The 11,207-nt window shown below is 40.7% G+C and overlaps 1 protein-coding gene across 1 annotated transcript in view; it reads right to left on the bottom strand.

Moving 5' to 3' along the window:
* Positions 1–2,862: 2,862 nt before the first annotated feature.
* Positions 2,863–11,207, bottom strand: part of LOC124718977 (corticotropin-releasing factor-binding protein) — a 1,088,124-nt gene continuing 1,079,779 nt past the window's right edge. Inside the window, exon 10 of the mRNA XM_047244648.1 lies at positions 2,863–3,550. The gene's annotated coding sequence lies outside the window, so the exon portion shown is untranslated. The remainder of the gene's footprint in view (positions 3,551–11,207) is intronic.

The raw sequence follows: 11,207 nt of genomic DNA, 5'->3' as shown, positions 1-11,207 counted from the left end.
AAATATTTGCATTTATGTTTATTTTTTTTTTTAATTGACATTTAGTATGTAGTGACTTATTTCATGACAGAATATGATAGTGAACCATTCAGTGTGTGATGCAGGGGTAAGAGGGAGCTTGTGAAAACTTGAACAGCACGGTACTGAACTTTGCCCAGGGCTTAAGTCAGGCCATCAAGTCTGAGGATTATGTGGTTGGGAACACAAGTCATCGAAAAGTAATTTCATTGTTCACTGTCTACACTGCTGAACTGTAGATATATTCATGTGTTGGTGTAAGATAATCAGAATCTGACCCAATTGTATTCCACAGGCCTCATAAAGAAAAAGGACCATCACAGGTAAGGAACAAATGACAATAATTGGTGGCATACCTTTAGAACAGAAATAACACATGAGTAATTCTAAAACTCTAAAGGTTGACTGGAGATAAAACAATGTTGATTCCAGGTTTGCAGTGGGATTACATCATTAGGAAAGTGTGAAGTCATCCAAAGGGTGAGGTGCCAAAGCAAGGTTAGTACCATACAACACAACCAAAAGAAAGGACAGTCACTGCAAGCAACATCAACAAATGAGCAACACTGGCAGGAAAGTTTCACTGTGCCACCACAACAGATCTTCTACTTAAAGGTCAAACACAGTATTGCCAGCTCCGTTTATGATCCTTACAACAGCATTGTCTTCCAGTAGTCAAGTTGTGTGATCAATGTATTAGGCAGACCACTATGTGAAAATTGTTGTTGGATGTATCCTGAGTGAAAAACGCATAATTTTCCTGCATCAAGCGATGTGTTAATGTTCAGACACAGTTCTAATACTCATCACATTCTTATGGGAGTGGGTTGTACAAAGTTGAGTAATTCTTCTTATCTATGTTGTGATAAAGTGAACTGATGGTTTACTTGTTATACTCAGAAAAGTAAAGGGTCCATTATCCTATCAACATAAGCATTGTCACCTGGTACAACAGCAATGATGTAATATTATATGCGTATGTATGTTTTAGAAAACTGCATGAAAAGAAACCATTAGGCATAGCCGTATAATAATAAACAACAAAAAAGTCTCCTACAAAATGTGCCCACCTAGGGTCAGTATATTTGCAGTGATGAGTGTGCTGATCTCACATAGGTCTTTGGGAGATGGGCACTGTCCCCTAGATCTAGTCCTCAAACAGATCTCTTGTGTCCTCTTCCCACCACCTCCAAAAACCAGCTACAAAGGAATGCCCTCTTTGCCATCCAGTACCACCCGGGACTGGAACAGTTGAACCACATTCTTTGTCGGAGCTCTGTTTATATCATACCCTGAAATTTGGAACATTTTACTCATGGCCTTCCTCACCTCTTCTAAAGTGGCAACTCCCACAACATCCTAGTCCATCCCTATGCCACTCTCAATCCCAGCCCCTTGTCACAGGAATCATATCCCTGTGGAAGACAAAGATGAAAGACCTGCCCAATCCATCCACCCAGCACTTCCTATTCCAGTCCTGCCACAAGCTTATCCTATCGCATCAGAGGCCAGACCACCTGTGAAAGCAGCTGCATCTTGTAACAACTCTGCTGCAATCATTGTGCAGCTTTTCATATTGATAGGACTCCCAACCATCTGTCCACCAGGATGAACTGCCACCACCAGACTGTGGCCAAGAGAAAGTGGATCATTCTCTGGCATAACATCCAGCTGAACATACCACGGTTGATTTCAATGGCTGTCTCAACCCAGGCCATCTGTACCACCAACTTTTTTGAACTGTACTGATAGGACTTATCACACTCCCAAAATCGTCCAAGCCTCAGCCCTACAGTAACATACTGTCCGCACATTATTCATGCAACCATTTCTGCTCGCTGTGTCTTTTCACATCCCCTCACCCTCATTGTGCTCCGCTCTCTGCCAATGCACCCACTGGTCTTTCTCCTTCTCTGCTCCTACCTTTCACCACTCCCCATTTTCCCCTCTCCCAGTGTCTTGATTCTCTGTAGGGCAGCCTTGTCTGGCTACCATCTAGTCCCTGCAGTACTCTCCCCCACCCATAACCTGGGACTTTTTGCCTTCCCCAACACAGTCAGGACTGCTACTTGCATTCGGTGCAACACCATTGCATTCTGGCTGGAGACAGTGGTCATTTGTGTGTGAGGTGTGCTTGCTTGCTTGCTTGTATGAATGTAAGTATTTTTTTTTTCTTTTCTGAAGAAAACCTTGGCCAAAAGCTCAGTCTTTTCAGTGTGCCTGTCTGGGGCTCCACATGTCATTTTTATGGTGAGTGCCAACCTATCATTTTCATAATAATGTTGGTACTCCAATATGGACTTTCTGTTGTTTAATAAGGAACTGATCAATAAAGAAATTAAAGTGAAAGCACAGGATACTCAAAATTACCATAATGAAATTCCTGTTTGCTCCCTCATGAAAACAAGTAATGTTCTATAAACTAAAAGTGCTGAGATCCATCTCAGTGTGTTTATTGCTGCAGTATTGGAAGTTACACTTAGTGAAGGTACGTATGCGGTGAACAAACTATTGTTTTATGTAAAATAACTATTCTCTTTCTTTTGAACTTGACTACAAAATAGCTGTATTTGATGATGTTACTTTATTACAATTGATTTTCAATGCTCTGATGGCTTTGTCTCCAGCCACTTACCTACATTTCCTTGAATTAACATTTTTAATTTAATTACCCTCTTTATAAAATCATCCTCCATAATGAGTATTTATTCTTATTTGTTCATACTTTCTTCATCTCCTTTCCATCTGCAAATGTCTCTTCGCTGCTACTGTATTTGTTTGTGGATTCATTAGTTTGTATCAGAGCAACTTAAAACAGATGTCATTATTGAAAAGTTAAGCATAAAAGAGAGCAAAAAGTTTATTTATTTTAATACTGAAATGTACAATTGCAAGAGAGACTGCCGTGTGATCCTAAGAAAGCAACATAGCAGAATTGGTAGCGAGGTAACGTTCAGTCTTATTACATTTAGTGATGGAATTACCTTTCTAAAACAAATGGAAGTTTCAACATGGAAACTCCAGGAGCTATGCTCTAATAGTGTTTATTGGTTTTAAAACTAAAGATATACAGGGAAAAATATCAAGATATTGGACAGTCACAAAAATCTGATAAATCAGTAAACAAAGTAAAACTTGGAGAAAGCAGTACCAACTGAAAAGTAGTAAACACATTTTAGTGGACAACAGACACACTGAAATCACTGAGGTCTCATAAACTATTTGTGAAACTAATAATTTTGTTTCTGAATGGAAAAATTTCCAAAGAAAAATTACTTACAGAAACTAAATGTAATGTCCTATATTAATTTGTATTACTACAGGAACTGGACACAATGCTACACTCTCTAACAATGACATACACCTTATCATATTGCAGCAGTGGTTACTGTAAAACAAAATGTATCTTCATTTGACATCTGAGTAGCAGGTTTTCTCTGACAGCTTCCTTGCATATTCTAGGACACGGGATGCGCTTCTTCTCGTTGTAGGGTCATTCACTCTCTACAGGGATGGCGGCTTACATGAGGACCTGCAACAATCAAGAAAACCAAATGATCTCTGGGAGCTGTGTCAGGCACTTGCCAAGACACGTTATTTACTCACTCAAGTCAAAATCATACGCACATAGGATACTACAGTTCGGAAAGTTGCTATGCAGTTAAGACAGACACAGGCTGGAAATGATTTCCATGGGTGGCTATACAAGCCTGAACCCACTTTTTGAAAATACTTTCTGCAGATCTGATAGTGATATGCTTCTCATAAGTGCAAGTATTTCAGTTTTAACTACAGTGTGTCCTGTGAACCTGGAAAAAGCCAGGCATTTTCAAAATGTTTTCTGTTCCATACCCATGTCGATGTATCACCATCTGTGATTTCAAATAGCATTTTAATATTTAAAGGGGAATCTACGTGCTATACACACAATACCTGATTTGGGAGGACGACAGTTCAAATCTGCATCCGGCCACCATGATTTACATTTTCTATGATTTCCGTAAATCACTCCAAGCAAATGCTGGGATGGCTTCTTTGCAATGCGGCAGACTTCCCTCCCCAACCTTCCCTAATCCGATGGGACCAATCACCTCGCTGTGTGGTCCCCTCCCCCCAAACCAACCAACCAACCAACCAACCAACCAACCAACCACAATACCTGTTGGTGATACAATGTTTACACAATATTCCAGCACTGTTTCATACTTGTCGAGCCGTATCATGAGTTGGGGCTGACAATTTCAACATCAACAAAAGTATCATACTCTTTTCGCAATGCACATTCTTCGTACAAACACAAAATGAAACATGAGGTGAAGGAAGATGAAAGAGGAGGAATGATTATTGGAAAAAAATGAAAGCTAGCTGAAATCGAAGAATTAGAAACAAAAAGAGCACATGTTGAGTGAAACCTCAAAGATTTTGGCATAAATAAAAAATGTAAGGAAATAATTTATTCATTCTTACCATGACAAATTTCTACAGTTCGTACCCTTTAGTCAGCAAGTTACAGTGTATATAACTTTGTAAAACCAGAATTTTTTTTTTGGCTGCAAATCAAAATACAGCAGTTACTATTTTAATTACAAATTATTTCTTTAGTAGTATAAGTCACACCACAAATAAAATTATTTTTATACATATTCTAATAAATATAAAGTTTTGAGAAAACGATGTTTGTCACAATTTAATAAAAAAGTAACGAGGAAAAAATTTGCTCTGAAAAAACCTTGAATTTGAAAATGATCAATCGCGCAACACCCTATAACTCACAAAGCATGCAAAAGTGAGTCCAATGCACTTCAGATTTTGCTGCTCCCCAAAGTAAAAAGGCCAGTGGAGTAACGTCCAGTGAGTGAGCAGACCAAATGTTTTTTGAGATGACATGTTTCCCAAAAAACCCTTCTGCAAGATGCATAGTGTTGTCAGTTGTGTGCACAGTAGCACCATCTTGTTGAAACATAATTTATTTCGTTTGTGTTGCCATCTTCTGCAGCAGCTGTTAACATCTGTTATGTTATTTCTCTTCAGTTGACTGCAATGTATTTATTTTCAAACCATCTTCTGTGGTATTAGGTAAATTAGATACACAGGTTTGTACATTTATTTTCTGATTCTTTTAGATTAAAAACATTATGAAGTTGGTCTGCAAGCTACTTGGGGTGTTTCTTTATGTAGTCTGTCCCCCCAGGGGGTCCACAAATCCCCGAGCTAGTGCAGCTCTCTTTCCTTTCCGGGCTGCATACCTTCCTTTTCCGCCCCCCCCCCCCCCCCTTGTCCCTCGTTTTGGGAGTGTGTTTTGTGTCTAGGTCTGGAGATGGACGCTTGTGACTGTAAGACGTAGTTTCTCTTCTTGGAAAGTCGCTGTCCTCACTTTGTCTTCTTTTTCCTTGCCTCTTCTCCTTACCCTCTTCTCCGCTGTGGCACTTCTTTCCTTTCTTTGTTCCTCCATTTCTCTTTCTTTCCTCTCTATGTCTGAAGGCCGACCTATTCGTTCCCACGCGTAGCTGGTGACAGGGTAACGTGTAATTCCCCGCCCCAGGTAGACAAGTAGAACCTGTATGTACTCCCTGGTAAAGGCCAGGCCCAGGGATGGGTGATTACCTGAACTGGTACCTTCCTAATGTGCCAATTAGTCCCTCCGTCTGTTTCTCGGAAGGTGTGACCTGAGGTGTGGACAATCACCTAAGGCGGGAGTGCCCTCAGAGAGGGGTCCCAGTGAGGAAGGAGTGTGCCATTGGAGATGCCGCTAATCATGGGGGATACTTTCACAATGGTTTCCTCTACTTCTGCACACAACAGAAAGCTAGACGAGTCAGTCACAGACCCTTCTTCCATCAGTGTCACAGTTCCTAGTTGGTTCTTGGTCTGATGAAGGTCAAGACTTCTCTAGTCCACCCTTTCATTAAACAGAAAGGTGTCGATGCAATTGCATGTTCTGTAAAGTCTTGTTCCTGATTAAAAAATTGGCACCTTGTTGTCAGAAACAGTGCTCTCCAGGCACAAAAATTGCTGTGAACTACACTGCTACACAACTTCCAAGTCCAGGTGGAAGCACCCTGTGCTTTAAATTCATCACACAGGGTGGTTTATACCCACTCCCATGATGGGTTATCCAATGAGGACATTCAAAATTACCTGTCTGACCTGGGCGTAATGGCTGTACATAGTCATGAAAAGGATTGACAAGGGCTTGGGACCGACCTGTACTACCTTCTTGACATTTGACAGAGTTAAACTTACATCGAACAGTAAAGTGGGATGTGAGATCATTTCAGTTCGCCCTTACATCCCCAACCCTACACATTGCTATCAGTGTCAGCAGTTTAATCACACCAGCCAGACTTGTTCCAATCCGGCCAAATACATTACATGTGGCAGGGGTGCCCATGAGGGTGCTTGTCCACCTCCATCCCCTCGATGCATCAACTGTATGGGTGACCACACTGCTTCCTCGAGAGATTGCCCTATTTTCAAAGATGAACAAATTATTTAGGAAATTCGAGTGAAGGAAAAGGTGTCTACATTTGCTGCTCGTAAGTTGTTTGTCACTAGAAAGCCCATTGTCCTCTCAGTGGATAAATATAGCACTGTCCTTGCATCTCCTTGGCCTACTAAGCAAGTTGCCACAGACTTGTGATCTTACCTTTAGCGCCACAGTCATCAGGTCGGTTAGCCAAAAGATCACCTGTTCAACCGCTCCACTCTAAGGCTCACCCTTCATCAGCTCTTGCTAAATCACGGGCCCTAAAATCGGACACCCAGATTTCAAAAAACAAAGAGCCTACTTGCAAAGATTTTTTACGTGCACTAACCTGCCAACCATCAATTCGTCCCTCTCAACGTCCTGCTTCCAAGAAGGCTCAAAAGAAACAAAGTTCCTCTCCTTCTCTGCCACAGCACGTCTCATCTACAGCACCACCTAATGGTAGCCGAACTTGGCTGTCTTCTGTGTTGCTGAGATGCACCGCTGGCGGCCTATCAACCAGCCGATCACTGGCGGCAGGAGCTGCCTCGTGTGCGACCTATGGATCAGGATCTTCTGCCTTCGGCTGAATGCCATACCACGCCATCAGCTGCCAGCTCTCGGTGGTCGTTGATTTGACAGCAACCGTGGCGAGATTTTTCCCTTTTCTGTCCACCCTATGTCAATTATCCATTGCAACCTCCACGGAATTCGCTCCAATTGGGATGAGTTGTTGAGGCTCTTATGATTCTACTCCCCGGTGATCCTCTGTCTTCAGGAAACAAAGCTATTTACCCACGATTGCTTTGTTTTCCCCCCATTTCCAATCAGTCCGGTTTGTTCTCCCCTCCGTTGATAGCACTCCAGGGGACTTTGTTCTTCTCCCTGATACAGTCCATTGTCACCCAGTCTCCATCAACAGTTCCTTTGAAGCTCTTGCTGTACATCTTTCACTTTCTGGATTCACCTTCTCTCTTTGTACCATATACATTCCATCATCCACACCAATGGCAACAGCAGATCTCCTCTAATAACCACTACCCGCTTTGTGGGATCTCTACGTCCTTGTCCGTGAGGCTCCCTATTGATTGACCTCTCCCACCAAGCAGATCTTGTTTTCCTCAACACTGGGGAACCTACATTTTTGTCTGCCTCCATGTCAAACTTCTCTCATTTGGACCTTTCGGTCGGTACTGTTCATCTAGCTCAGCGTTTTGAATGGTTTGTTCTTGCTGATACACACTCGAGTGACCATTTTCCATGTGTCATTTGATTACAGCCACAACTGCCATCTATGCGCCCAAGATGCTGGAAGTTTTCCCAAGCTGATTGGATCCTTTTTTGTCCTCTCTAATGACATTTGATGACCGTCAATTTCCTAGCATCGACGATCAGGTCACTCATGTTATGGAAGTTATTCTTACAGCCACAGAATGTACAATACCTCGTACCTCCCATTTCCCCCGGCACCCCCCAGTTCCTTTCTGGAATGAGACATGCTGTGATGCAATACGTTTTGCACCACCATCAAACATTGGCCAACTGTGTCTGTTATAAGTAATTACATGCGCAATGCTGTTATCATCCACGATAGCCAGAATGCAAGCTGGGACTTCTTTACTATCTCCTTCACTCCCTCAATCTGTAGTTTGGAGTTGAATTCAACACTTATCCGGCACTGATAGTTTCTCCCCGATCTCTAGGTACCTTAGTGGACCCAGTTGCCATTTCTAACTCATTGAGTCAACACTTTGCTGTGATTTTGAGCTCTTCAAATTACCAACCAGCCTTTGTCACAAAGAAACGAGCAGCTGAAGTGTGACCTCTTGCTTTCTCCTCTCAAAATCGCGAAAGCTATAACAGTGTTCTCTCTGTGGAAACTCCAACACACATTCATCCTCTTGCTCTTCTGCCCCAGGACCCGATGGCAACCTCGTCCAAATGTTGTTGCATTTATCATACCGTAGTGTGCATTACGTCCTTTGTCTTTGTAACCGAATTTGGACCGACAGTACCTTTCCCAGAAGATGGGGGGAGCTATCATCATTCCTGTTCCAAAACCTGGAAAGGACAAACATCTCCCCTCTAGCTGTCATCCCATTTCTCTTACGAGTAGTGCATGTAAGGTTTTGGAGTGTACGGTCAATTGCTGTTTAGCCTGGTGGCTGGAGTCCCGAAACCTTTTAGCACCTGCCCAATGCGGTTTCCAAAAGCATCGTTCTGCAGAGAACAGGCATCCATGGCACACTGTGCTCTTGGGGGTATCAAGGTTCGCTACCCCTTTTTGTTCATGAACACTACTCTCTCCTTAATGGGAGGAATGGCCTGGGCAGTGAGTGGGATAGATCTGGGAGGAAATGGTAGTGGCAAATAGAACATGCAGTTATATGTGTACTTTTACTATTACATTAAGTGGCCAATCAGTTTAAAGAGTGTGTGGTTTACCAAGTTAATCTGATCATTTATGAGTTGTTTCTTTTCTGTTATGGTTTTTTAGATGTGGTACTTTTCTTGTAAGGTTAGTAGTTTTGTGTTGTTTACCCTTATGATTTCCATGTCTGTGTCGTTGGTTGTAATTTAATGTTGGTGTTGGTGTAAGTGTTCTGCAAAAGTTGAATGATTTGTCGTATGCTTCCATGTTCTTTTTATCTGGTGTCAAATGTCCTAATGGTTTGACCTGTGTATCTTCCATCACATGTATTGCATTTCAGTTGGTATGATGCAGATCAGTTTTTTCTATTTTTTTTGGAAGTATTCCTGAATTGAGTTGTTGGTTTGGTGTGCTATTTTTATGCCTTGTGTTTTTTAAAAATATTGTGTGTGTGTGTGTGTGTGTGTGTGTGTGTGTGTGTGTGTGTGTGTGTGTGTGTACACACCCATTTTTTACGTTCTTTCACACTTTGTGCTGCATCTATTCTTGTATTTTGTGTATGATTTTGACCTTGTGTTGGTGACAGTTGGGTGTTTGTCCTTTTCTGTTTCTTGTTAAGCTTTGTTACTAAGTTATCTTTGTATCCATTGTTTGTAGCTATTTGTATTATAGTAGTAATTTCTTTTTTGTAATTGTATCTAATGGTACTCTGTTTAGTCTGTGGAGCATGTATTTAAGTGCTGTCTGCTTTTTAGAATTGGGGTGTTGTGATGTTCATGTGTAATTGTTGTTGGTTTTTGGTATATGGCAAATTTGTGTTGTTTTGAATCTTTATGGTGATGGCCAAGAAATTTATCTGTTTTTCTTATTCTCTATTACAAAATGTATCTTATCATGAACAGAATTATGTCTGTGTGTAACTGGTCAATTTTATTGTTTGGTTCATCTGTACAAGATATCATCCATATATCTAATCTAGTATAGGATGTTGTACCTACTTGGCACTATTTTGTTAAATATAATCAGTTCTACATGGTTCATGAATATGTTTGCTTTTGTTCCAGACACTGGGGATCCTATTGGAAATCCTTTACTTTGTAAATATAATTCATGATTGAACTGACAATTCTGGTCTGTTGTTAGCTCTAGAAGCCTGATTGTTTCTTTGGTGTATTCATGTGGAAGTGTACTGTGTGTCCTAAGATTTTGTTCTATAATGTTTGTTTCAGTTATTGGTATACATATACATCAAATGACTGGAGGATTTGTGTGTCTGCAATTTATGTCTTCTATGTACTGAATCAATTATGTGGTGTTCCTTATAGTCCTGTCTCCTTGTAATTTGTAGTTTTCTGATAAGATTTTCAACATGTATCTTGCAAGTGGGTAAGTGGGAGCATTTCTATAATTCACAATAGCTCAGACTGGGAGATGTTTTTTGTGTAACTTTGGTTGGCATTGTAGAGAAGGTGCAGCTGGATTTGCTTGAATCAGTTTTCCTTTTGCACTGTTTTCAGTTGTATGTTCAACATCTTTTAGAGTGTATCTCAGCTTCATTTGGAATCTGTCTGTTGCCTCTGATTTTAATTGTATAATTTTATTTTTGTGATGGACTATTGTGTCTTACTGATGTATTGCTCTTTATCCATGAGAACCACTGTGTGTCCTTTATCTGCCTTTGTGATGATGGGGTTCTCTTGCTATAGTTTCTTTCTAAGTTTTGTCAGTGTTATAGAATCTGTATTGCTTTCTTTCATCTGTGTTATGTTTTTGATTTCATTACTGACTAGCTATCTAGTCAGACCAATTTTTACCTCACTTGCTTTGTTTCTGTTTTCCTGTGTGAGAATGCTTTCTGATTCAACTATGAGATTTTCTATGTAAAGAAATCAAAAACGTAACACAGATGAAAGAAAGCAGAAGAAACTGAAGCAATACAGATTCTATAACACTGACAAAACTTAGAAAGAAACTACAGCAAGAGAACCCCATCATCACGAAGGCAGATAAAGGACACACAGTGGTTCTCATGGGTAAAGAGCAATACATCAGTAAGACACAATAGTCCATCACAAAAATAAAATTATACAATTAAAATCAGAGGCAACAGACAGATTCCAAATGAAGCTGAGATACACTCTAAAAGATGTTGAACATACAACTGAAAACAGTGCAAAAGGAAAACTGATTCAAGCAAATCCAGCTGCACCTTCTCTACAATGCCAACCAAAGTTACACAAAAAACATCTCCCAGTCTGAGCTATTGTGAATTATAGAAATGCTCCCACTTACCCACTTGCAAGATACATGTTGAAAATCTTATCAGAAAACTACAAATTACAAGGAGACAGG

Source organism: Schistocerca piceifrons, chromosome 10, assembly GCF_021461385.2.
Source record: "Schistocerca piceifrons isolate TAMUIC-IGC-003096 chromosome 10, iqSchPice1.1, whole genome shotgun sequence".
In the NCBI taxonomy this organism is placed as follows: domain Eukaryota; kingdom Metazoa; phylum Arthropoda; class Insecta; order Orthoptera; family Acrididae; genus Schistocerca; species Schistocerca piceifrons.
The sequence above is the reverse complement of the archived record's forward strand: the minus strand, read 5'-3'. Positions and strand labels throughout refer to the sequence as shown.